The 20,519-nt window shown below is 57.5% G+C and overlaps 34 non-coding genes and 6 pseudogenes across 34 annotated transcripts; all 40 read left to right on the forward strand.

Annotated features, from left to right (window-relative positions):
- The first annotated feature begins 117 nt into the window (after window positions 1-117).
- LOC144540874 (5S ribosomal RNA) lies at window positions 118-236 on the forward strand. Its single transcript, XR_013506092.1, has one exon. It is a non-coding gene; the product is annotated as a 5S ribosomal RNA (ribosomal RNA).
- Window positions 237-628: 392 nt separating this feature from the next.
- Window positions 629-757, forward strand: LOC144541261 (5S ribosomal RNA; annotated as a pseudogene).
- A 392-nt stretch (window positions 758-1,149) lies between these two features.
- Window positions 1,150-1,268, forward strand: LOC144541613 (5S ribosomal RNA). Its single transcript, XR_013506729.1, has one exon. It is a non-coding gene; the product is annotated as a 5S ribosomal RNA (ribosomal RNA).
- A 392-nt stretch (window positions 1,269-1,660) lies between these two features.
- On the forward strand, window positions 1,661-1,789 carry LOC144541262 (5S ribosomal RNA; annotated as a pseudogene).
- Window positions 1,790-2,181: 392 nt separating this feature from the next.
- LOC144540901 (5S ribosomal RNA) lies at window positions 2,182-2,300 on the forward strand. The gene has a single exon (XR_013506119.1). It is a non-coding gene; the product is annotated as a 5S ribosomal RNA (ribosomal RNA).
- A 392-nt stretch (window positions 2,301-2,692) lies between these two features.
- LOC144541263 (5S ribosomal RNA) lies at window positions 2,693-2,821 on the forward strand (annotated as a pseudogene).
- Window positions 2,822-3,213: 392 nt separating this feature from the next.
- LOC144541614 (5S ribosomal RNA) lies at window positions 3,214-3,332 on the forward strand. Its single transcript, XR_013506730.1, has one exon. It is a non-coding gene; the product is annotated as a 5S ribosomal RNA (ribosomal RNA).
- Window positions 3,333-3,724: 392 nt separating this feature from the next.
- Window positions 3,725-3,843, forward strand: LOC144540875 (5S ribosomal RNA). Its single transcript, XR_013506093.1, has one exon. It is a non-coding gene; the product is annotated as a 5S ribosomal RNA (ribosomal RNA).
- A 392-nt stretch (window positions 3,844-4,235) lies between these two features.
- Window positions 4,236-4,364, forward strand: LOC144541264 (5S ribosomal RNA; annotated as a pseudogene).
- A 392-nt stretch (window positions 4,365-4,756) lies between these two features.
- LOC144541615 (5S ribosomal RNA) lies at window positions 4,757-4,875 on the forward strand. The gene has a single exon (XR_013506731.1). It is a non-coding gene; the product is annotated as a 5S ribosomal RNA (ribosomal RNA).
- Window positions 4,876-5,267: 392 nt separating this feature from the next.
- Window positions 5,268-5,396, forward strand: LOC144541265 (5S ribosomal RNA; annotated as a pseudogene).
- A 392-nt stretch (window positions 5,397-5,788) lies between these two features.
- On the forward strand, window positions 5,789-5,907 carry LOC144541616 (5S ribosomal RNA). The gene has a single exon (XR_013506732.1). It is a non-coding gene; the product is annotated as a 5S ribosomal RNA (ribosomal RNA).
- A 392-nt stretch (window positions 5,908-6,299) lies between these two features.
- LOC144541014 (5S ribosomal RNA) lies at window positions 6,300-6,418 on the forward strand. Its single transcript, XR_013506229.1, has one exon. It is a non-coding gene; the product is annotated as a 5S ribosomal RNA (ribosomal RNA).
- Window positions 6,419-6,810: 392 nt separating this feature from the next.
- On the forward strand, window positions 6,811-6,939 carry LOC144541266 (5S ribosomal RNA; annotated as a pseudogene).
- A 392-nt stretch (window positions 6,940-7,331) lies between these two features.
- On the forward strand, window positions 7,332-7,450 carry LOC144541617 (5S ribosomal RNA). The gene has a single exon (XR_013506733.1). It is a non-coding gene; the product is annotated as a 5S ribosomal RNA (ribosomal RNA).
- Window positions 7,451-7,842: 392 nt separating this feature from the next.
- LOC144541619 (5S ribosomal RNA) lies at window positions 7,843-7,961 on the forward strand. Its single transcript, XR_013506735.1, has one exon. It is a non-coding gene; the product is annotated as a 5S ribosomal RNA (ribosomal RNA).
- Window positions 7,962-8,353: 392 nt separating this feature from the next.
- Window positions 8,354-8,472, forward strand: LOC144541086 (5S ribosomal RNA). The gene has a single exon (XR_013506301.1). It is a non-coding gene; the product is annotated as a 5S ribosomal RNA (ribosomal RNA).
- Window positions 8,473-8,864: 392 nt separating this feature from the next.
- On the forward strand, window positions 8,865-8,983 carry LOC144541620 (5S ribosomal RNA). Its single transcript, XR_013506736.1, has one exon. It is a non-coding gene; the product is annotated as a 5S ribosomal RNA (ribosomal RNA).
- Window positions 8,984-9,375: 392 nt separating this feature from the next.
- Window positions 9,376-9,494, forward strand: LOC144541621 (5S ribosomal RNA). Its single transcript, XR_013506737.1, has one exon. It is a non-coding gene; the product is annotated as a 5S ribosomal RNA (ribosomal RNA).
- Window positions 9,495-9,886: 392 nt separating this feature from the next.
- LOC144540876 (5S ribosomal RNA) lies at window positions 9,887-10,005 on the forward strand. Its single transcript, XR_013506094.1, has one exon. It is a non-coding gene; the product is annotated as a 5S ribosomal RNA (ribosomal RNA).
- Window positions 10,006-10,397: 392 nt separating this feature from the next.
- LOC144541087 (5S ribosomal RNA) lies at window positions 10,398-10,516 on the forward strand. The gene has a single exon (XR_013506302.1). It is a non-coding gene; the product is annotated as a 5S ribosomal RNA (ribosomal RNA).
- A 392-nt stretch (window positions 10,517-10,908) lies between these two features.
- On the forward strand, window positions 10,909-11,027 carry LOC144541622 (5S ribosomal RNA). The gene has a single exon (XR_013506738.1). It is a non-coding gene; the product is annotated as a 5S ribosomal RNA (ribosomal RNA).
- Window positions 11,028-11,419: 392 nt separating this feature from the next.
- Window positions 11,420-11,538, forward strand: LOC144541623 (5S ribosomal RNA). Its single transcript, XR_013506739.1, has one exon. It is a non-coding gene; the product is annotated as a 5S ribosomal RNA (ribosomal RNA).
- Window positions 11,539-11,930: 392 nt separating this feature from the next.
- On the forward strand, window positions 11,931-12,049 carry LOC144541624 (5S ribosomal RNA). Its single transcript, XR_013506740.1, has one exon. It is a non-coding gene; the product is annotated as a 5S ribosomal RNA (ribosomal RNA).
- A 392-nt stretch (window positions 12,050-12,441) lies between these two features.
- LOC144541065 (5S ribosomal RNA) lies at window positions 12,442-12,560 on the forward strand. The gene has a single exon (XR_013506280.1). It is a non-coding gene; the product is annotated as a 5S ribosomal RNA (ribosomal RNA).
- A 392-nt stretch (window positions 12,561-12,952) lies between these two features.
- On the forward strand, window positions 12,953-13,071 carry LOC144541194 (5S ribosomal RNA). Its single transcript, XR_013506408.1, has one exon. It is a non-coding gene; the product is annotated as a 5S ribosomal RNA (ribosomal RNA).
- A 392-nt stretch (window positions 13,072-13,463) lies between these two features.
- Window positions 13,464-13,582, forward strand: LOC144541625 (5S ribosomal RNA). The gene has a single exon (XR_013506741.1). It is a non-coding gene; the product is annotated as a 5S ribosomal RNA (ribosomal RNA).
- Window positions 13,583-13,974: 392 nt separating this feature from the next.
- LOC144541626 (5S ribosomal RNA) lies at window positions 13,975-14,093 on the forward strand. Its single transcript, XR_013506742.1, has one exon. It is a non-coding gene; the product is annotated as a 5S ribosomal RNA (ribosomal RNA).
- A 392-nt stretch (window positions 14,094-14,485) lies between these two features.
- Window positions 14,486-14,604, forward strand: LOC144541627 (5S ribosomal RNA). Its single transcript, XR_013506743.1, has one exon. It is a non-coding gene; the product is annotated as a 5S ribosomal RNA (ribosomal RNA).
- Window positions 14,605-14,996: 392 nt separating this feature from the next.
- Window positions 14,997-15,115, forward strand: LOC144541628 (5S ribosomal RNA). The gene has a single exon (XR_013506745.1). It is a non-coding gene; the product is annotated as a 5S ribosomal RNA (ribosomal RNA).
- Window positions 15,116-15,507: 392 nt separating this feature from the next.
- Window positions 15,508-15,626, forward strand: LOC144541630 (5S ribosomal RNA). The gene has a single exon (XR_013506747.1). It is a non-coding gene; the product is annotated as a 5S ribosomal RNA (ribosomal RNA).
- A 392-nt stretch (window positions 15,627-16,018) lies between these two features.
- Window positions 16,019-16,137, forward strand: LOC144541631 (5S ribosomal RNA). The gene has a single exon (XR_013506748.1). It is a non-coding gene; the product is annotated as a 5S ribosomal RNA (ribosomal RNA).
- Window positions 16,138-16,529: 392 nt separating this feature from the next.
- LOC144540839 (5S ribosomal RNA) lies at window positions 16,530-16,648 on the forward strand. Its single transcript, XR_013506057.1, has one exon. It is a non-coding gene; the product is annotated as a 5S ribosomal RNA (ribosomal RNA).
- Window positions 16,649-17,040: 392 nt separating this feature from the next.
- LOC144541195 (5S ribosomal RNA) lies at window positions 17,041-17,159 on the forward strand. The gene has a single exon (XR_013506409.1). It is a non-coding gene; the product is annotated as a 5S ribosomal RNA (ribosomal RNA).
- Window positions 17,160-17,551: 392 nt separating this feature from the next.
- Window positions 17,552-17,670, forward strand: LOC144541632 (5S ribosomal RNA). Its single transcript, XR_013506749.1, has one exon. It is a non-coding gene; the product is annotated as a 5S ribosomal RNA (ribosomal RNA).
- Window positions 17,671-18,062: 392 nt separating this feature from the next.
- On the forward strand, window positions 18,063-18,181 carry LOC144541633 (5S ribosomal RNA). Its single transcript, XR_013506750.1, has one exon. It is a non-coding gene; the product is annotated as a 5S ribosomal RNA (ribosomal RNA).
- A 392-nt stretch (window positions 18,182-18,573) lies between these two features.
- On the forward strand, window positions 18,574-18,692 carry LOC144541116 (5S ribosomal RNA). Its single transcript, XR_013506331.1, has one exon. It is a non-coding gene; the product is annotated as a 5S ribosomal RNA (ribosomal RNA).
- A 395-nt stretch (window positions 18,693-19,087) lies between these two features.
- LOC144541634 (5S ribosomal RNA) lies at window positions 19,088-19,206 on the forward strand. The gene has a single exon (XR_013506751.1). It is a non-coding gene; the product is annotated as a 5S ribosomal RNA (ribosomal RNA).
- A 392-nt stretch (window positions 19,207-19,598) lies between these two features.
- LOC144541238 (5S ribosomal RNA) lies at window positions 19,599-19,717 on the forward strand. Its single transcript, XR_013506452.1, has one exon. It is a non-coding gene; the product is annotated as a 5S ribosomal RNA (ribosomal RNA).
- Window positions 19,718-20,109: 392 nt separating this feature from the next.
- Window positions 20,110-20,228, forward strand: LOC144541635 (5S ribosomal RNA). The gene has a single exon (XR_013506752.1). It is a non-coding gene; the product is annotated as a 5S ribosomal RNA (ribosomal RNA).
- Window positions 20,229-20,519: the final 291 nt, after the last annotated feature.

Raw genomic sequence — 20,519 nt, forward strand, 5'->3', positions numbered from 1 at the left:
CGTCAATGATAATAGAGGGCAGAGAAATAGGCCCATTTGGTGGCCGGTTTTCAAAGGGCCCTGCAGTAGGCACAGGCTAAGCCGTGTATAAAAGGCCTCCCTGCCGCCGCCTCAATTGCTTACGGCCATACCACTCTGAACACGCCCGATCTCGTCCGATCTCGGAAGCTAAGCAGGGTCGGGCCTGGTTAGTACTTGGATGGGAGACCGCCTGGGAATGCCAGGTGCTGTAAGCTTTTTCATCTTTCTAGGCAGCAGAGGGCGCTGCTCCCTCTCCGGGGGAGACAGGGGGCCTCCAACAACAGTGCTGGCCAGCGGCAGTGCAGTCACTTTTGCAGAGGAAGTACAAGGACGACATCACGTCCCGTGTGCCAGCAACAGCTGGCTTTCCCTCGGGGAGGCTGCAAACTTATCACAGCATGCATTTGTGTCCCTGCCGTCGCTGAACAGCGCAAATGTAGGGGAGAGAAAAGACTGCGGCCTTGCTCCCGGTGAGCACAACGGCTGAGGGCGTCAATGATAATAGAGGGCAGAGAAATAGGCCCATTTGGTGGCCGGTTTTCAAAGGGCCCTGCAGTAGGCACAGGCTAAGCCGTGTATAAAAGGCCTCCCTGCCGCCGCCTCAATTGCTTACGGCCATACCACTCTGAACACGCCCGATCTCGTCCGATCTCGTCCGATCTCGGAAGCTAAGCAGGGTCGGGCCTGGTTAGTACTTGGATGGGAGACCGCCTGGGAATACCAGGTGCTGTAAGCTTTTTCATCTTTCTAGGCAGCAGAGGGCGCTGCTCCCTCTCCGGGGGAGACAGGGGGCCTCCAACAACAGTGCTGGCCAGCGGCAGTGCAGTCACTTTTGCAGAGGAAGTACAAGGACGACATCACGTCCCGTGTGCCAGCAACAGCTGGCTTTCCCTCGGGGAGGCTGCAAACTTATCACAGCATGCATTTGTGTCCCTGCCGTCGCTGAACAGCGCAAATGTAGGGGAGAGAAAAGACTGCGGCCTTGCTCCCGGTGAGCACAACGGCTGAGGGCGTCAATGATAATAGAGGGCAGAGAAATAGGCCCATTTGGTGGCCGGTTTTCAAAGGGCCCTGCAGTAGGCACAGGCTAAGCCGTGTATAAAAGGCCTCCCTGCCGCCGCCTCAATTGCTTACGGCCATACCACTCTGAACACGCCCGATCTCGTCCGATCTCGGAAGCTAAGCAGGGTCGGGCCTGGTTAGTACTTGGATGGGAGACCGCCTGGGAATACCAGGTGCTGTAAGCTTTTTCATCTTTCTAGGCAGCAGAGGGCGCTGCTCCCTCTCCGGGGGAGACAGGGGGCCTCCAACAACAGTGCTGGCCAGCGGCAGTGCAGTCACTTTTGCAGAGGAAGTACAAGGACGACATCACGTCCCGTGTGCCAGCAACAGCTGGCTTTCCCTCGGGGAGGCTGCAAACTTATCACAGCATGCATTTGTGTCCCTGCCGTCGCTGAACAGCGCAAATGTAGGGGAGAGAAAAGACTGCGGCCTTGCTCCCGGTGAGCACAACGGCTGAGGGCGTCAATGATAATAGAGGGCAGAGAAATAGGCCCATTTGGTGGCCGGTTTTCAAAGGGCCCTGCAGTAGGCACAGGCTAAGCCGTGTATAAAAGGCCTCCCTGCCGCCGCCTCAATTGCTTACGGCCATACCACTCTGAACACGCCCGATCTCGTCCGATCTCGTCCGATCTCGGAAGCTAAGCAGGGTCGGGCCTGGTTAGTACTTGGATGGGAGACCGCCTGGGAATACCAGGTGCTGTAAGCTTTTTCATCTTTCTAGGCAGCAGAGGGCGCTGCTCCCTCTCCGGGGGAGACAGGGGGCCTCCAACAACAGTGCTGGCCAGCGGCAGTGCAGTCACTTTTGCAGAGGAAGTACAAGGACGACATCACGTCCCGTGTGCCAGCAACAGCTGGCTTTCCCTCGGGGAGGCTGCAAACTTATCACAGCATGCATTTGTGTCCCTGCCGTCGCTGAACAGCGCAAATGTAGGGGAGAGAAAAGACTGCGGCCTTGCTCCCGGTGAGCACAACGGCTGAGGGCGTCAATGATAATAGAGGGCAGAGAAATAGGCCCATTTGGTGGCCGGTTTTCAAAGGGCCCTGCAGTAGGCACAGGCTAAGCCGTGTATAAAAGGCCTCCCTGCCGCCGCCTCAATTGCTTACGGCCATACCACTCTGAACACGCCCGATCTCGTCAGATCTCGGAAGCTAAGCAGGGTCGGGCCTGGTTAGTACTTGGATGGGAGACCGCCTGGGAATGCCAGGTGCTGTAAGCTTTTTCATCTTTCTAGGCAGCAGAGGGCGCTGCTCCCTCTCCGGGGGAGACAGGGGGCCTCCAACAACAGTGCTGGCCAGCGGCAGTGCAGTCACTTTTGCAGAGGAAGTACAAGGACGACATCACGTCCCGTGTGCCAGCAACAGCTGGCTTTCCCTCGGGGAGGCTGCAAACTTATCACAGCATGCATTTGTGTCCCTGCCGTCGCTGAACAGCGCAAATGTAGGGGAGAGAAAAGACTGCGGCCTTGCTCCCGGTGAGCACAACGGCTGAGGGCGTCAATGATAATAGAGGGCAGAGAAATAGGCCCATTTGGTGGCCGGTTTTCAAAGGGCCCTGCAGTAGGCACAGGCTAAGCCGTGTATAAAAGGCCTCCCTGCCGCCGCCTCAATTGCTTACGGCCATACCACTCTGAACACGCCCGATCTCGTCCGATCTCGTCCGATCTCGGAAGCTAAGCAGGGTCGGGCCTGGTTAGTACTTGGATGGGAGACCGCCTGGGAATACCAGGTGCTGTAAGCTTTTTCATCTTTCTAGGCAGCAGAGGGCGCTGCTCCCTCTCCGGGGGAGACAGGGGGCCTCCAACAACAGTGCTGGCCAGCGGCAGTGCAGTCACTTTTGCAGAGGAAGTACAAGGACGACATCACGTCCCGTGTGCCAGCAACAGCTGGCTTTCCCTCGGGGAGGCTGCAAACTTATCACAGCATGCATTTGTGTCCCTGCCGTCGCTGAACAGCGCAAATGTAGGGGAGAGAAAAGACTGCGGCCTTGCTCCCGGTGAGCACAACGGCTGAGGGCGTCAATGATAATAGAGGGCAGAGAAATAGGCCCATTTGGTGGCCGGTTTTCAAAGGGCCCTGCAGTAGGCACAGGCTAAGCCGTGTATAAAAGGCCTCCCTGCCGCCGCCTCAATTGCTTACGGCCATACCACTCTGAACACGCCCGATCTCGTCCGATCTCGGAAGCTAAGCAGGGTCGGGCCTGGTTAGTACTTGGATGGGAGACCGCCTGGGAATACCAGGTGCTGTAAGCTTTTTCATCTTTCTAGGCAGCAGAGGGCGCTGCTCCCTCTCCGGGGGAGACAGGGGGCCTCCAACAACAGTGCTGGCCAGCGGCAGTGCAGTCACTTTTGCAGAGGAAGTACAAGGACGACATCACGTCCCGTGTGCCAGCAACAGCTGGCTTTCCCTCGGGGAGGCTGCAAACTTATCACAGCATGCATTTGTGTCCCTGCCGTCGCTGAACAGCGCAAATGTAGGGGAGAGAAAAGACTGCGGCCTTGCTCCCGGTGAGCACAACGGCTGAGGGCGTCAATGATAATAGAGGGCAGAGAAATAGGCCCATTTGGTGGCCGGTTTTCAAAGGGCCCTGCAGTAGGCACAGGCTAAGCCGTGTATAAAAGGCCTCCCTGCCGCCGCCTCAATTGCTTACGGCCATACCACTCTGAACACGCCCGATCTCGTCCGATCTCGGAAGCTAAGCAGGGTCGGGCCTGGTTAGTACTTGGATGGGAGACCGCCTGGGAATGCCAGGTGCTGTAAGCTTTTTCATCTTTCTAGGCAGCAGAGGGCGCTGCTCCCTCTCCGGGGGAGACAGGGGGCCTCCAACAACAGTGCTGGCCAGCGGCAGTGCAGTCACTTTTGCAGAGGAAGTACAAGGACGACATCACGTCCCGTGTGCCAGCAACAGCTGGCTTTCCCTCGGGGAGGCTGCAAACTTATCACAGCATGCATTTGTGTCCCTGCCGTCGCTGAACAGCGCAAATGTAGGGGAGAGAAAAGACTGCGGCCTTGCTCCCGGTGAGCACAACGGCTGAGGGCGTCAATGATAATAGAGGGCAGAGAAATAGGCCCATTTGGTGGCCGGTTTTCAAAGGGCCCTGCAGTAGGCACAGGCTAAGCCGTGTATAAAAGGCCTCCCTGCCGCCGCCTCAATTGCTTACGGCCATACCACTCTGAACACGCCCGATCTCGTCCGATCTCGTCCGATCTCGGAAGCTAAGCAGGGTCGGGCCTGGTTAGTACTTGGATGGGAGACCGCCTGGGAATACCAGGTGCTGTAAGCTTTTTCATCTTTCTAGGCAGCAGAGGGCGCTGCTCCCTCTCCGGGGGAGACAGGGGGCCTCCAACAACAGTGCTGGCCAGCGGCAGTGCAGTCACTTTTGCAGAGGAAGTACAAGGACGACATCACGTCCCGTGTGCCAGCAACAGCTGGCTTTCCCTCGGGGAGGCTGCAAACTTATCACAGCATGCATTTGTGTCCCTGCCGTCGCTGAACAGCGCAAATGTAGGGGAGAGAAAAGACTGCGGCCTTGCTCCCGGTGAGCACAACGGCTGAGGGCGTCAATGATAATAGAGGGCAGAGAAATAGGCCCATTTGGTGGCCGGTTTTCAAAGGGCCCTGCAGTAGGCACAGGCTAAGCCGTGTATAAAAGGCCTCCCTGCCGCCGCCTCAATTGCTTACGGCCATACCACTCTGAACACGCCCGATCTCGTCCGATCTCGGAAGCTAAGCAGGGTCGGGCCTGGTTAGTACTTGGATGGGAGACCGCCTGGGAATACCAGGTGCTGTAAGCTTTTTCATCTTTCTAGGCAGCAGAGGGCGCTGCTCCCTCTCCGGGGGAGACAGGGGGCCTCCAACAACAGTGCTGGCCAGCGGCAGTGCAGTCACTTTTGCAGAGGAAGTACAAGGACGACATCACGTCCCGTGTGCCAGCAACAGCTGGCTTTCCCTCGGGGAGGCTGCAAACTTATCACAGCATGCATTTGTGTCCCTGCCGTCGCTGAACAGCGCAAATGTAGGGGAGAGAAAAGACTGCGGCCTTGCTCCCGGTGAGCACAACGGCTGAGGGCGTCAATGATAATAGAGGGCAGAGAAATAGGCCCATTTGGTGGCCGGTTTTCAAAGGGCCCTGCAGTAGGCACAGGCTAAGCCGTGTATAAAAGGCCTCCCTGCCGCCGCCTCAATTGCTTACGGCCATACCACTCTGAACACGCCCGATCTCGTCCGATCTCGTCCGATCTCGGAAGCTAAGCAGGGTCGGGCCTGGTTAGTACTTGGATGGGAGACCGCCTGGGAATACCAGGTGCTGTAAGCTTTTTCATCTTTCTAGGCAGCAGAGGGCGCTGCTCCCTCTCCGGGGGAGACAGGGGGCCTCCAACAACAGTGCTGGCCAGCGGCAGTGCAGTCACTTTTGCAGAGGAAGTACAAGGACGACATCACGTCCCGTGTGCCAGCAACAGCTGGCTTTCCCTCGGGGAGGCTGCAAACTTATCACAGCATGCATTTGTGTCCCTGCCGTCGCTGAACAGCGCAAATGTAGGGGAGAGAAAAGACTGCGGCCTTGCTCCCGGTGAGCACAACGGCTGAGGGCGTCAATGATAATAGAGGGCAGAGAAATAGGCCCATTTGGTGGCCGGTTTTCAAAGGGCCCTGCAGTAGGCACAGGCTAAGCCGTGTATAAAAGGCCTCCCTGCCGCCGCCTCAATTGCTTACGGCCATACCACTCTGAACACGCCCGATCTCGTCCGATCTCGGAAGCTAAGCAGGGTCGGGCCTGGTTAGTACTTGGATGGGAGACCGCCTGGGAATACCAGGTGCTGTAAGCTTTTTCATCTTTCTAGGCAGCAGAGGGCGCTGCTCCCTCTCCGGGGGAGACAGGGGGCCTCCAACAACAGTGCTGGCCAGCGGCAGTGCAGTCACTTTTGCAGAGGAAGTACAAGGACGACATCACGTCCCGTGTGCCAGCAACAGCTGGCTTTCCCTCGGGGAGGCTGCAAACTTATCACAGCATGCATTTGTGTCCCTGCCGTCGCTGAACAGCGCAAATGTAGGGGAGAGAAAAGACTGCGGCCTTGCTCCCGGTGAGCACAACGGCTGATGGCGTCAATGATAATAGAGGGCAGAGAAATAGGCCCATTTGGTGGCCGGTTTTCAAAGGGCCCTGCAGTAGGCACAGGCTAAGCCGTGTATAAAAGGCCTCCCTGCCGCCGCCTCAATTGTTTACGGCCATACCACTCTGAACACGCCCGATCTCGTCCGATCTCGGAAGCTAAGCAGGGTCGGGCCTGGTTAGTACTTGGATGGGAGACCGCCTGGGAATGCCAGGTGCTGTAAGCTTTTTCATCTTTCTAGGCAGCAGAGGGCGCTGCTCCCTCTCCGGGGGAGACAGGGGGCCTCCAACAACAGTGCTGGCCAGCGGCAGTGCAGTCACTTTTGCAGAGGAAGTACAAGGACGACATCACGTCCCGTGTGCCAGCAACAGCTGGCTTTCCCTCGGGGAGGCTGCAAACTTATCACAGCATGCATTTGTGTCCCTGCCGTCGCTGAACAGCGCAAATGTAGGGGAGAGAAAAGACTGCGGCCTTGCTCCCGGTGAGCACAACGGCTGAGGGCGTCAATGATAATAGAGGGCAGAGAAATAGGCCCATTTGGTGGCCGGTTTTCAAAGGGCCCTGCAGTAGGCACAGGCTAAGCCGTGTATAAAAGGCCTCCCTGCCGCCGCCTCAATTGCTTACGGCCATACCACTCTGAACACGCCCGATCTCGTCCGATCTCGTCCGATCTCGGAAGCTAAGCAGGGTCGGGCCTGGTTAGTACTTGGATGGGAGACCGCCTGGGAATACCAGGTGCTGTAAGCTTTTTCATCTTTCTAGGCAGCAGAGGGCGCTGCTCCCTCTCCGGGGGAGACAGGGGGCCTCCAACAACAGTGCTGGCCAGCGGCAGTGCAGTCACTTTTGCAGAGGAAGTACAAGGACGACATCACGTCCCGTGTGCCAGCAACAGCTGGCTTTCCCTCGGGGAGGCTGCAAACTTATCACAGCATGCATTTGTGTCCCTGCCGTCGCTGAACAGCGCAAATGTAGGGGAGAGAAAAGACTGCGGCCTTGCTCCCGGTGAGCACAACGGCTGAGGGCGTCAATGATAATAGAGGGCAGAGAAATAGGCCCATTTGGTGGCCGGTTTTCAAAGGGCCCTGCAGTAGGCACAGGCTAAGCCGTGTATAAAAGGCCTCCCTGCCGCCGCCTCAATTGCTTACGGCCATACCACTCTGAACACGCCCGATCTCGTCCGATCTCGGAAGCTAAGCAGGGTCGGGCCTGGTTAGTACTTGGATGGGAGACCGCCTGGGAATACCAGGTGCTGTAAGCTTTTTCATCTTTCTAGGCAGCAGAGGGCGCTGCTCCCTCTCCGGGGGAGACAGGGGGCCTCCAACAACAGTGCTGGCCAGCGGCAGTGCAGTCACTTTTGCAGAGGAAGTACAAGGACGACATCACGTCCCGTGTGCCAGCAACAGCTGGCTTTCCCTCGGGGAGGCTGCAAACTTATCACAGCATGCATTTGTGTCCCTGCCGTCGCTGAACAGCGCAAATGTAGGGGAGAGAAAAGACTGCGGCCTTGCTCCCGGTGAGCACAACGGCTGAGGGCGTCAATGATAATAGAGGGCAGAGAAATAGGCCCATTTGGTGGCCGGTTTTCAAAGGGCCCTGCAGTAGGCACAGGCTAAGCCGTGTATAAAAGGCCTCCCTGCCGCCGCCTCAATTGCTTACGGCCATACCACTCTGAACACGCCCGATCTCGTCCGATCTCGGAAGCTAAGCAGGGTCGGGCCTGGTTAGTACTTGGATGGGAGACCGCCTGGGAATACCAGGTGCTGTAAGCTTTTTCATCTTTCTAGGCAGCAGAGGGCGCTGCTCCCTCTCCGGGGGAGACAGGGGGCCTCCAACAACAGTGCTGGCCAGCGGCAGTGCAGTCACTTTTGCAGAGGAAGTACAAGGACGACATCACGTCCCGTGTGCCAGCAACAGCTGGCTTTCCCTCGGGGAGGCTGCAAACTTATCACAGCATGCATTTGTGTCCCTGCCGTCGCTGAACAGCGCAAATGTAGGGGAGAGAAAAGACTGCGGCCTTGCTCCCGGTGAGCACAACGGCTGAGGGCGTCAATGATAATAGAGGGCAGAGAAATAGGCCCATTTGGTGGCCGGTTTTCAAAGGGCTCTGCAGAAGGCACAGGCTAAGCCGTGTATAAAAGGCCTCCCTGCCGCCGCCTCAATTGCTTACGGCCATACCACTGTGAACACGCCCGATCTCGTCCGATCTCGGAAGCTAAGCAGGGTCGGGCCTGGTTAGTACTTGGATGGGAGACCGCCTGGGAATACCAGGTGCTGTAAGCTTTTTCATCTTTCTAGGCAGCAGAGGGCGCTGCTCCCTCTCCGGGGGAGACAGGGGGCCTCCAACAACAGTGCTGGCTAGCGGCAGTGCAGTCACTTTTGCAGAGGAAGTACAAGGACGACATCACGTCCCGTGTGCCAGCAACAGCTGGCTTTCCCTCGGGGAGGCTGCAAACTTATCACAGCATGCATTTGTGTCCCTGCCGTCGCTGAACAGCGCAAATGTAGGGGAGAGAAAAGACTGCGGCCTTGCTCCCGGTGAGCACAACGGCTGAGGGCGTCAATGATAATAGAGGGCAGAGAAATAGGCCCATTTGGTGGCCGGTTTTCAAAGGGCCCTGCAGTAGGCACAGGCTAAGCCGTGTATAAAAGGCCTCCCTGCCGCCGCCTCAATTGCTTACGGCCATACCACTCTGAACACGCCCGATCTCGTCCGATCTCGGAAGCTAAGCAGGGTCGGGCCTGGTTAGTACTTGGATGGGAGACCGCCTGGGAATACCAGGTGCTGTAAGCTTTTTCATCTTTCTAGGCAGCAGAGGGCGCTGCTCCCTCTCCGGGGGAGACAGGGGGCCTCCAACAACAGTGCTGGCCAGCGGCAGTGCAGTCACTTTTGCAGAGGAAGTACAAGGACGACATCACGTCCCGTGTGCCAGCAACAGCTGGCTTTCCCTCGGGGAGGCTGCAAACTTATCACAGCATGCATTTGTGTCCCTGCCGTCGCTGAACAGCGCAAATGTAGGGGAGAGAAAAGACTGCGGCCTTGCTCCCGGTGAGCACAACGGCTGAGGGCGTCAATGATAATAGAGGGCAGAGAAATAGGCCCATTTGGTGGCCGGTTTTCAAAGGGCCCTGCAGTAGGCACAGGCTAAGCCGTGTATAAAAGGCCTCCCTGCCGCCGCCTCAATTGCTTACGGCCATACCACTCTGAACACGCCCGATCTCGTCCGATCTCGGAAGCTAAGCAGGGTCGGGCCTGGTTAGTACTTGGATGGGAGACCGCCTGGGAATACCAGGTGCTGTAAGCTTTTTCATCTTTCTAGGCAGCAGAGGGCGCTGCTCCCTCTCCGGGGGAGACAGGGGGCCTCCAACAACAGTGCTGGCCAGCGGCAGTGCAGTCACTTTTGCAGAGGAAGTACAAGGACGACATCACGTCCCGTGTGCCAGCAACAGCTGGCTTTCCCTCGGGGAGGCTGCAAACTTATCACAGCATGCATTTGTGTCCCTGCCGTCGCTGAACAGCGCAAATGTAGGGGAGAGAAAAGACTGCGGCCTTGCTCCCGGTGAGCACAACGGCTGAGGGCGTCAATGATAATAGAGGGCAGAGAAATAGGCCCATTTGGTGGCCGGTTTTCAAAGGGCCCTGCAGAAGGCACAGGCTAAGCCGTGTATAAAAGGCCTCCCTGCCGCCGCCTCAATTGCTTACGGCCATACCACTCTGAACACGCCCGATCTCGTCCGATCTCGGAAGCTAAGCAGGGTCGGGCCTGGTTAGTACTTGGATGGGAGACCGCCTGGGAATGCCAGGTGCTGTAAGCTTTTTCATCTTTCTAGGCAGCAGAGGGCGCTGCTCCCTCTCCGGGGGAGACAGGGGGCCTCCAACAACAGTGCTGGCCAGCGGCAGTGCAGTCACTTTTGCAGAGGAAGTACAAGGACGACATCACGTCCCGTGTGCCAGCAACAGCTGGCTTTCCCTCGGGGAGGCTGCAAACTTATCACAGCATGCATTTGTGTCCCTGCCGTCGCTGAACAGCGCAAATGTAGGGGAGAGAAAAGACTGCGGCCTTGCTCCCGGTGAGCACAACGGCTGAGGGCGTCAATGATAATAGAGGGCAGAGAAATAGGCCCATTTGGTGGCCGGTTTTCAAAGGGCCCTGCAGTAGGCACAGGCTAAGCCGTGTATAAAAGGCCTCCCTGCCGCCGCCTCAATTGCTTACGGCCATACCACTGTGAACACGCCCGATCTCGTCCGATCTCGGAAGCTAAGCAGGGTCGGGCCTGGTTAGTACTTGGATGGGAGACCGCCTGGGAATACCAGGTGCTGTAAGCTTTTTCATCTTTCTAGGCAGCAGAGGGCGCTGCTCCCTCTCCGGGGGAGACAGGGGGCCTCCAACAACAGTGCTGGCTAGCGGCAGTGCAGTCACTTTTGCAGAGGAAGTACAAGGACGACATCACGTCCCGTGTGCCAGCAACAGCTGGCTTTCCCTCGGGGAGGCTGCAAACTTATCACAGCATGCATTTGTGTCCCTGCCGTCGCTGAACAGCGCAAATGTAGGGGAGAGAAAAGACTGCGGCCTTGCTCCCGGTGAGCACAACGGCTGAGGGCGTCAATGATAATAGAGGGCAGAGAAATAGGCCCATTTGGTGGCCGGTTTTCAAAGGGCCCTGCAGTAGGCACAGGCTAAGCCGTGTATAAAAGGCCTCCCTGCCGCCGCCTCAATTGCTTACGGCCATACCACTCTGAACACGCCCGATCTCGTCCGATCTCGGAAGCTAAGCAGGGTCGGGCCTGGTTAGTACTTGGATGGGAGACCGCCTGGGAATACCAGGTGCTGTAAGCTTTTTCATCTTTCTAGGCAGCAGAGGGCGCTGCTCCCTCTCCGGGGGAGACAGGGGGCCTCCAACAACAGTGCTGGCCAGCGGCAGTGCAGTCACTTTTGCAGAGGAAGTACAAGGACGACATCACGTCCCGTGTGCCAGCAACAGCTGGCTTTCCCTCGGGGAGGCTGCAAACTTATCACAGCATGCATTTGTGTCCCTGCCGTCGCTGAACAGCGCAAATGTAGGGGAGAGAAAAGACTGCGGCCTTGCTCCCGGTGAGCACAACGGCTGAGGGCGTCAATGATAATAGAGGGCAGAGAAATAGGCCCATTTGGTGGCCGGTTTTCAAAGGGCCCTGCAGTAGGCACAGGCTAAGCCGTGTATAAAAGGCCTCCCTGCCGCCGCCTCAATTGCTTACGGCCATACCACTCTGAACACGCCCGATCTCGTCCGATCTCGGAAGCTAAGCAGGGTCGGGCCTGGTTAGTACTTGGATGGGAGACCGCCTGGGAATACCAGGTGCTGTAAGCTTTTTCATCTTTCTAGGCAGCAGAGGGCGCTGCTCCCTCTCCGGGGGAGACAGGGGGCCTCCAACAACAGTGCTGGCCAGCGGCAGTGCAGTCACTTTTGCAGAGGAAGTACAAGGACGACATCACGTCCCGTGTGCCAGCAACAGCTGGCTTTCCCTCGGGGAGGCTGCAAACTTAGCACAGCATGCATTTGTGTCCCTGCCGTCGCTGAACAGCGCAAATGTAGGGGAGAGAAAAGACTGCGGCCTTGCTCCCGGTGAGCACAACGGCTGAGGGCGTCAATGATAATAGAGGGCAGAGAAATAGGCCCATTTGGTGGCCGGTTTTCAAAGGGCCCTGCAGTAGGCACAGGCTAAGCCGTGTATAAAAGGCCTCCCTGCCGCCGCCTCAATTGCTTACGGCCATACCACTCTGAACACGCCCGATCTCGTCCGATCTCGGAAGCTAAGCAGGGTCGGGCCTGGTTAGTACTTGGATGGGAGACCGCCTGGGAATACCAGGTGCTGTAAGCTTTTTCATCTTTCTAGGCAGCAGAGGGCGCTGCTCCCTCTCCGGGGGAGACAGGGGGCCTCCAACAACAGTGCTGGCCAGCGGCAGTGCAGTCACTTTTGCAGAGGAAGTACAAGGACGACATCACGTCCCGTGTGCCAGCAACAGCTGGCTTTCCCTCGGGGAGGCTGCAAACTTATCACAGCATGCATTTGTGTCCCTGCCGTCGCTGAACAGCGCAAATGTAGGGGAGAGAAAAGACTGCGGCCTTGCTCCCGGTGAGCACAACGGCTGAGGGCGTCAATGATAATAGAGGGCAGAGAAATAGGCCCATTTGGTGGCCGGTTTTCAAAAGGCCCTGCAGTAGGCACAGGCTAAGCCGTATATAAAAGGCCTCCATGCCGCCGCCTCAATTGCTTACGGCCATACCACTCTGAACACGCCCGATCTCGTCCGATCTCGGAAGCTAAGCAGGGTCGGGCCTGGTTAGTACTTGGATGGGAGACCGCCTGGGAATACCAGGTGCTGTAAGGTTTTTCATCTTTCTAGGCAGCAGAGGGCGCTGCTCCCTCTCCGGGGGAGACAGGGGGCCTCCAACAACAGTGCTGGCCAGCGGCAGTGCAGTCACTTTTGCAGAGGAAGTACAAGGACGACATCACGTCCCGTGTGCCAGCAACAGCTGGCTTTCCCTCGGGGAGGCTGCAAACTTATCACAGCATGCATTTGTGTCCCTGCCGTCGCTGAACAGCGCAAATGTAGGGGAGAGAAAAGACTGCGGCCTTGCTCCCGGTGAGCACAACGGCTGAGGGCGTCAATGATAATAGAGGGCAGAGAAATAGGCCCATTTGGTGGCCGGTTTTCAAAGGGCCCTGCAGTAGGCACAGGCTAAGCCGTGTATAAAAGGCCTCCCTGCCGCTGCCTCAATTGCTTACGGCCATTCCACTCTGAACACGCCCGATCTCGTCCGATCTCGGAAGCTAAGCAGGGTCGGGCCTGGTTAGTACTTGGATGGGAGACCGCCTGGGAATACCAGGTGCTGTACGCTTTTTCATCTTTCTAGGCAGCAGAGGGCGCTGCTCCCTCTCCGGGGGAGACAGGGGGCCTCCAACAACAGTGCTGGCCAGCGGCAGTGCAGTCACTTTTGCAGAGGAAGTACAAGGACGACATCACGTCCCGTGTGCCAGCAACAGCTGGCTTTCCCTCGGGGAGGCTGCAAACTTATCACAGCATGCATTTGTGTCCCTGCCGTCGCTGAACAGCGCAAATGTAGGGGAGAGAAAAGACTGCGGCCTTGCTCCCGGTGAGCACAACGGCTGAGGGCGTCAATGATAATAGAGGGCAGAGAAATAGGCCCATTTGGTGGCCGGTTTTCAAAGGGCCCTGCAGTAGGCACAGGCTAAGCCGTGTATAAAAGGCCTCCCTGCCGCCGCCTCAATTGCTTACGGCCATACCACTCTGAACACGCCCGATCTCGTCCGATCTCGGAAGCTAAGCAGGGTCGGGCCTGGTTAGTACTTGGATGGGAGACCGCCTGGGAATACCAGGTGCTGTAAGCTTTTTCATCTTTCTAGGCAGCAGAGGGCGCTGCTCCCTCTCCGGGGGAGACAGGGGGCCTCCAACAACAGTGCTGGCCAGCGGCAGTGCAGTCACTTTTGCAGAGGAAGTACAAGGACGACATCACGTCCCGTGTGCCAGCAACAGCTGGCTTTCCCTCGGGGAGGCTGCAAACTTATCACAGCATGCATTTGTGTCCCTGCCGTCGCTGAACAGCGCAAATGTAGGGGAGAGAAAAGACTGCGGCCTTGCTCCCGGTGAGCACAACGGCTGAGGGCGTCAATGATAATAGAGGGCAGAGAAATAGGCCCATTTGGTGGCCGGTTTTCAAAGGGCCCTGCAGTAGGCACAGGCTAAGCCGTGTATAAAAGGCCTCCCTGCCGCTGCCTCAATTGCTTACGGCCATACCACTCTGAACACGCCCGATCTCGTCCGATCTCGGAAGCTAAGCAGGGTCGGGCCTGGTTAGTACTTGGATGGGAGACCGCCTGGGAATACCAGGTGCTGTAAGCTTTTTCATCTTTCTAGGCAGCAGAGGGCGCTGCTCCCTCTCCGGGGGAGACAGGGGGCCTCCAACAACAGTGCTGGCCAGCGGCAGTGCAGTCACTTTTGCAGAGGAAGTACAAGGACGACATCACGTCCCGTGTGCCAGCAACAGCTGGCTTTCCCTCGGGGAGGCTGCAAACTTATCACAGCATGCATTTGTGTCCCTGCCGTCGCTGAACAGCGCAAATGTAGGGGAGAGAAAAGACTGCGGCCTTGCTCCCGGTGAGCACAACGGCTGAGGGCGTCAATGATAATAGAGGGCAGAGAAATAGGCCCATTTGGTGGCCGGTTTTCAAAGGGCCCTGCAGTAGGCACAGGCTAAGCCGTGTATAAAAGGCCTCCCTGCCGCCGCCTCAATTGCTTACGGCCATACCACTCTGAACACGCCCGATCTCGTCCGATCTCGGAAGCTAAGCAGGGTCGGGCCTGGTTAGTACTTGGATGGGAGACCGCCTGGGAATACCAGGTGCTGTAAGCTTTTTCATCTTTCTAGGCAGCAGAGGGCGCTGCTCCCTCTCCGGGGGAGACAGGGGGCCTCCAACAACAGTGCTGGCCAGCGGCAGTGCAGTCACTTTTGCAGAGGAAGTACAAGGACGACATCACGTCCCGTGTGCCAGCAACAGCTGGCTTTCCCTCGGGGAGGCTGCAAACTTATCACAGCATGCATTTGTGTCCCTGCCGTCGCTGAACAGCGCAAATGTAGGGGAGAGAAAAGACTGCGGCCTTGCTCCCAGTGAGCACAACGGCTGAGGGCGTCAATGATAATAGAGGGCAGAGAAATAGGCCCATTTGGTGGCCGGTTTTCAAAGGGCCCTGCAGTAGGCACAGGCTAAGCCGTGTATAAAAGGCCTCCCTGCCGCCGCCTCAATTGCTTACGGCCATACCACTCTGAACACGCCCGATCTCGTCCGATCTCGGAAGCTAAGCAGGGTCGGGCCTGGTTAGTACTTGGATGGGAGACCGCCTGGGAATACCAGGTGCTGTAAGCTTTTTCATCTTTCTAGGCAGCAGAGGGCGCTGCTCCCTCTCCGGGGGAGACAGGGGGCCTCCAACAACAGTGCTGGCCAGCGGCAGTGCAGTCACTTTTGCAGAGGAAGTACAAGGACGACATCACGTCCCGTGTGCCAGCAACAGCTGGCTTTCCCTCGGGGAGGCTGCAAACTTATCACAGCATGCATTTGTGTCCCTGCCGTCGCTGAACAGCGCAAATGTAGGGGAGAGAAAAGACTGCGGCCTTGCTCCCGGTGAGCACAACGGCTGAGGGCGTCAATGATAATAGAGGGCAGAGAAATAGGCCCATTTGGTGGCCGGTTTTCAAAGGGCCCTGCAGTAGGCACAGGCTAAGCCGTGTATAAAAGGCCTCCCTGCCGCCGCCTCAATTGCTTACGGCCATACCACTCTGAACACGCCCGATCTCGTCCGATCTCGGAAGCTAAGCAGGGTCGGGCCTGGTTAGTACTTGGATGGGAGACCGCCTGGGAATACCAGGTGCTGTAAGCTTTTTCATCTTTCTAGGCAGCAGAGGGCGCTGCTCCCTCTCCGGGGGAGACAGGGGGCCTCCAACAACAGTGCTGGCCAGCGGCAGTGCAGTCACTTTTGCAGAGGAAGTACAAGGACGACATCACGTCCCGTGTGCCAGCAACAGCTGGCTTTCCCTCGGGGAGGCTGCAAACTTATCACAGCATGCATTTGTGTCCCTGCCGTCGCTGAACAGCGCAAATGTAGGGGAGAGAAAAGACTGCGGCCTTGCTCCCGGTGAGCACAACGGCTGAGGGCGTCAATGATAATAGAGGGCAGAGAAATAGGCCCATTTGGTGGCCGGTTTTCAAAGGGCCCTGCAGTAGGCACAGGCTAAGCCGTGTATAAAAGGCCTCCCTGCCGCCGCCTCAATTGCTTACGGCCATACCACTCTGAACACGCCCGATCTCGTCCGATCTCGGAAGCTAAGCAGGGTCGGGCCTGGTTAGTACTTGGATGGGAGACCGCCTGGGAATACCAGGTGCTGTAAGCTTTTTCATCTTTCTAGGCAGCAGAGGGCGCTGCTCCCTCTCCGGGGGAGACAGGGGGCCTCGAACAACAGTGCTGGCCAGCGGCAGTGCAGTCACTTTTGCAGAGGAAGTACAAGGACGACATCACGTCCCGTGTGCCAGCAACAGCTGGCTTTCCCTCGGGGAGGCTGCAAACTTATCACAGCATGCATTTGTGTCCCTGCCGTCGCTGAACAGCGCAAATGTAGGGGAGAGAAAAGACTGCGGCCTTGCTCCCGGTGAGCACAACGGCTGAGGGCGTCAATGATAATAGAGGGCAGAGAAATAGGCCCATTTGGTGGCCGGTTTTCAAAGGGCCCTGCAGTAGGCACAGGCTAAGCCGTGTATAAAAGGCCTCCCTGCCGCCGCCTCAATTGCTTACGGCCATACCACTCTGAACACGCCCGATCTCGTCAGATCTCGGAAGCTAAGCAGGGTCGGGCCTGGTTAGTACTTGGATGGGAGACCGCCTGGGAATACCAGGTGCTGTAAGCTTTTTCATCTTTCTAGGCAGCAGAGGGCGCTGCTCCCTCTCCGGGGGAGACAGGGGGCCTCCAACAACAGTGCTGGCCAGCGGCAGTGCAGTCACTTTTGCAGAGGAAGTACAAGGACGACATCACGTCCCGTGTGCCAGCAACAGCTGGCTTTCCCTCGGGGAGGCTGCAAACTTATCACAGCATGCATTTGTGTCCCTGCCGTCGCTGAACAGCGCAAATGTAGGGGAGAGAAAAGACTGCGGCCTTGCTCCCGGTGAGCACAACGGCTGAGGGCGTCAATGATAATAGAGGGCAGAGAAATAGGCCCATTTGGTGGCCGGTTTTCAAAGGGCCCTGCAGTAGGCACAGGCTAAGCCGTGTATAAAAGGCCTCCCTGCCGCCGCCTCAATTGCTTACGGCCATTCCACTCTGAACACGCCCGATCTCGTCCGATCTCGGAAGCTAAGCAGGGTCGGGCCTGGTTAGTACTTGGATGGGAGACCGCCTGGGAATACCAGGTGCTGTACGCTTTTTCATCTTTCTAGGCAGCAGAGGGCGCTGCTCCCTCTCCGGGGGAGACAGGGGGCCTCCAACAACAGTGCTGGCCAGCGGCAGTGCAGTCACTTTTGCAGAGGAAGTACAAGGACGACATCACGTCCCGTGTGCCAGCAACAGCTGGCTTTCCCTCGGGGAGGCTGCAAACTTATCACAGCATGCATTTGTGTCCCTGCCGTCGCTGAACAGCGCAAATGTAGGGGAGAGAAAAGACTGCGGCCTTGCTCCCGGTGAGCACAACGGCTGAGGGCGTCAATGATAATAGAGGGCAGAGAAATAGGCCCATTTGGTGGCCGGTTTTCAAAGGGCCCTGCAGTAGGCACAGGCTAAGCCGTGTATAAAAGGCCTCCCTGCCGCCGCCTCAATTGCTTACGGCCATACCACTCTGAACACGCCCGATCTCGTCCGATCTCGGAAGCTAAGCAGGGTCGGGCCTGGTTAGTACTTGGATGGGAGACCGCCTGGGAATACCAGGTGCTGTAAGCTTTTTCATCTTTCTAGGCAGCAGAGGGCGCTGCTCCCTCTCCGGGGGAGACAGGGGGCCTCCAACAACAGTGCTGGCCAGCGGCAGTGCAGTCACTTTTGCAGAGGAAGTACAAGGACGACATCACGTCCCGTGTGCCAGCAACAGCTGGCTTTCCCTCGGGGAGGCTGCAAACTTATCACAGCATGCATTTGTGTCCCTGCCGTCGCTGAACAGCGCAAATGTAGGGGAGAGAAAAGACTGCGGCCTTGCTCCCAGTGAGCACAACGGCTGAGGGCGTCAATGATAATAGAGGGCAGAGAAATAGGCCCATTTGGTGGCCGGTTTTCAAAGGGCCCTGCAGTAGGCACAGGCTAAGCCGTGTATAAAAGGCCTCCCTGCCGCCGCCTCAATTGCTTACGGCCATACCACTCTGAACACGCCCGATCTCGTCCGATCTCGGAAGCTAAGCAGGGTCGGGCCTGGTTAGTACTTGGATGGGAGACCGCCTGGGAATACCAGGTGCTGTAAGCTTTTTCATCTTTCTAGGCAGCAGAGGGCGCTGCTCCCTCTCCGGGGGAGACAGGGGGCCTCGAACAACAGTGCTGGCCAGCGGCAGTGCAGTCACTTTTGCAGAGGAAGTACAAGGACGACATCACGTCCCGTGTGCCAGCAACAGCTGGCTTTCCCTCGGGGAGGCTGCAAACTTATCACAGCATGCATTTGTGTCCCTGCCGTCGCTGAACAGCGCAAATGTAGGGGAGAGAAAAGACTGCGGCCTTGCTCCCGGTGAGCACAACGGCTGAGGGCGTCAATGATAATAGAGGGCAGAGAAATAGGCCCATTTGGTGGCCGGTTTTCAAAGGGCCCTGCAGTAGGCACAGGCTAAGCCGTGTATAAAAGGCCTCCCTGCCGGCGCCTCAATTGCTTACGGCCATACCACTCTGAACACGCCCGATCTCGTCCGATCTCGGAAGCTAAGCAGGGTCGGGCCTGGTTAGTACTTGGATGGGAGACCGCCTGGGGATACCAGGTGCTGTAAGCTTTTTCATCTTTCTAGGCAGCAGAGGGCGCTGCTCCCTCTCCGGGGGAGACAGGGGGCCTCCAACAACAGTGCTGGCCAGCGGCAGTGCAGTCACTTTTGCAGAGGAAGTACAAGGACGACATCACGTCCCGTGTGCCAGCAACAGCTGGCTTTCCCTCGGGGAGGCTGCAAACTTATCACAGCATGCATTTGTGTCCCTGCCGTCGCTGAACAGCGCAAATGTAGGGGAGAGAAAAGACTGCGGCCTTGCTCCCGGTGAGCACAACGGCTGAGGGCGTCAATGATAATAGAGGGCAGAGAAATAGGCCCATTTGGTGGCCGGTTTTCAAAGGGCCCTGCAGTAGGCACAGGCTAAGCCGTGTATAAAAGGCCTCCCTGCCGCCGCCGCCTCAATTGCTTACGGCCATACCACTCTGAACACGCCCGATCTCGTCCGATCTCGGAAGCTAAGCAGGGTCGGGCCTGGTTAGTACTTGGATGGGAGACCGCCTGGGAATACCAGGTGCTGTAAGCTTTTTCATCTTTCTAGGCAGCAGAGGGCGCTGCTCCCTCTCCGGGGGAGACAGGGGGCCTCCAACAACAGTGCTGGCCAGCGGCAGTGCAGTCACTTTTGCAGAGGAAGTACAAGGACGACATCACGTCCCGTGTGCCAGCAACAGCTGGCTTTCCCTCGGGGAGGCTGCAAACTTATCACAGCATGCATTTGTGTCCCTGCCGTCGCTGAACAGCGCAAATGTAGGGGAGAGAAAAGACTGCGGCCTTGCTCCCGGTGAGCACAACGGCTGAGGGCGTCAATGATAATAGAGGGCAAAGAAATAGGCCCATTTGGTGGCCGGTTTTCAAAGGGCCCTGCAGTAGGCACAGGCTAAGCCGTGTATAAAAGGCCTCCCTGCCGCAGCCTCAATTGCTTACGGCCATACCACTCTGAACACGCCCGATCTCGTCCGATCTTGGAAGCTAAGCAGGGTCGGGCCTGGTTAGTACTTGGATGGGAGACCGCCTGGGGATACCAGGTGCTGTAAGCTTTTTCATCTTTCTAGGCAGCAGAGGGCGCTGCTCCCTCTCCGGGGGAGACAGGGGGCCTCCAACAACAGTGCTGGCCAGCGGCAGTGCAGTCACTTTTGCAGAGGAAGTACAAGGACGACATCACGTCCCGTGTGCCAGCAACAGCTGGCTTTCCCTCGGGGAGGCTGCAAACTTATCACAGCATGCATTTGTGTCCCTGCCGTCGCTGAACAGCGCAAATGTAGGGGAGAGAAAAGACTGCGGCCTTGCTCCCGGTGAGCACAACGGCTGAGGGCGTCAATGATAATAGAGGGCAGAGAAATAGGCCCATTTGGTGGCCGGTTTTCAAAGGGCCCTGCAGTAGGCACAGGCTAAGCCGTGTATAAAAGGCCTCCCTGCCGCCGCCTCAATTGCTTACGGCCATACCACTCTGAACACGCCCGATCTCGTCCGATCTCGGAAGCTAAGCAGGGTCGGGCCTGGTTAGTACTTGGATGGGAGACCGCCTGGGAATACCAGGTGCTGTAAGCTTTTTCATCTTTCTAGGCAGCAGAGGGCGCTGCTCCCTCTCCGGGGGAGACAGGGGGCCTCCAACAACAGTGCTGGCCAGCGGCAGTGCAGTCACTTTTGCAGAGGAAGTACAAGGACGACATCACGTCCCGTGTGCCAGCAACAGCTGGCTTTCCCTCGGGGAGGCTGCAAACTTATCACAGCATGCATTTGTGTCCCTGCCGTCGCTGAACAGCGCAAATGTAGGGGAGAGAAAAGACTGCGGCCTTGCTCCCGGTGAGCACAACGGCTGAGGGCGTCAATGATAATAGA

The sequence above is a fragment of the Centroberyx gerrardi genome, chromosome 10 (genome assembly GCF_048128805.1).
Source record: "Centroberyx gerrardi isolate f3 chromosome 10, fCenGer3.hap1.cur.20231027, whole genome shotgun sequence".
Classification (NCBI taxonomy): Eukaryota; Metazoa; Chordata; class Actinopteri; order Beryciformes; family Berycidae; genus Centroberyx; species Centroberyx gerrardi.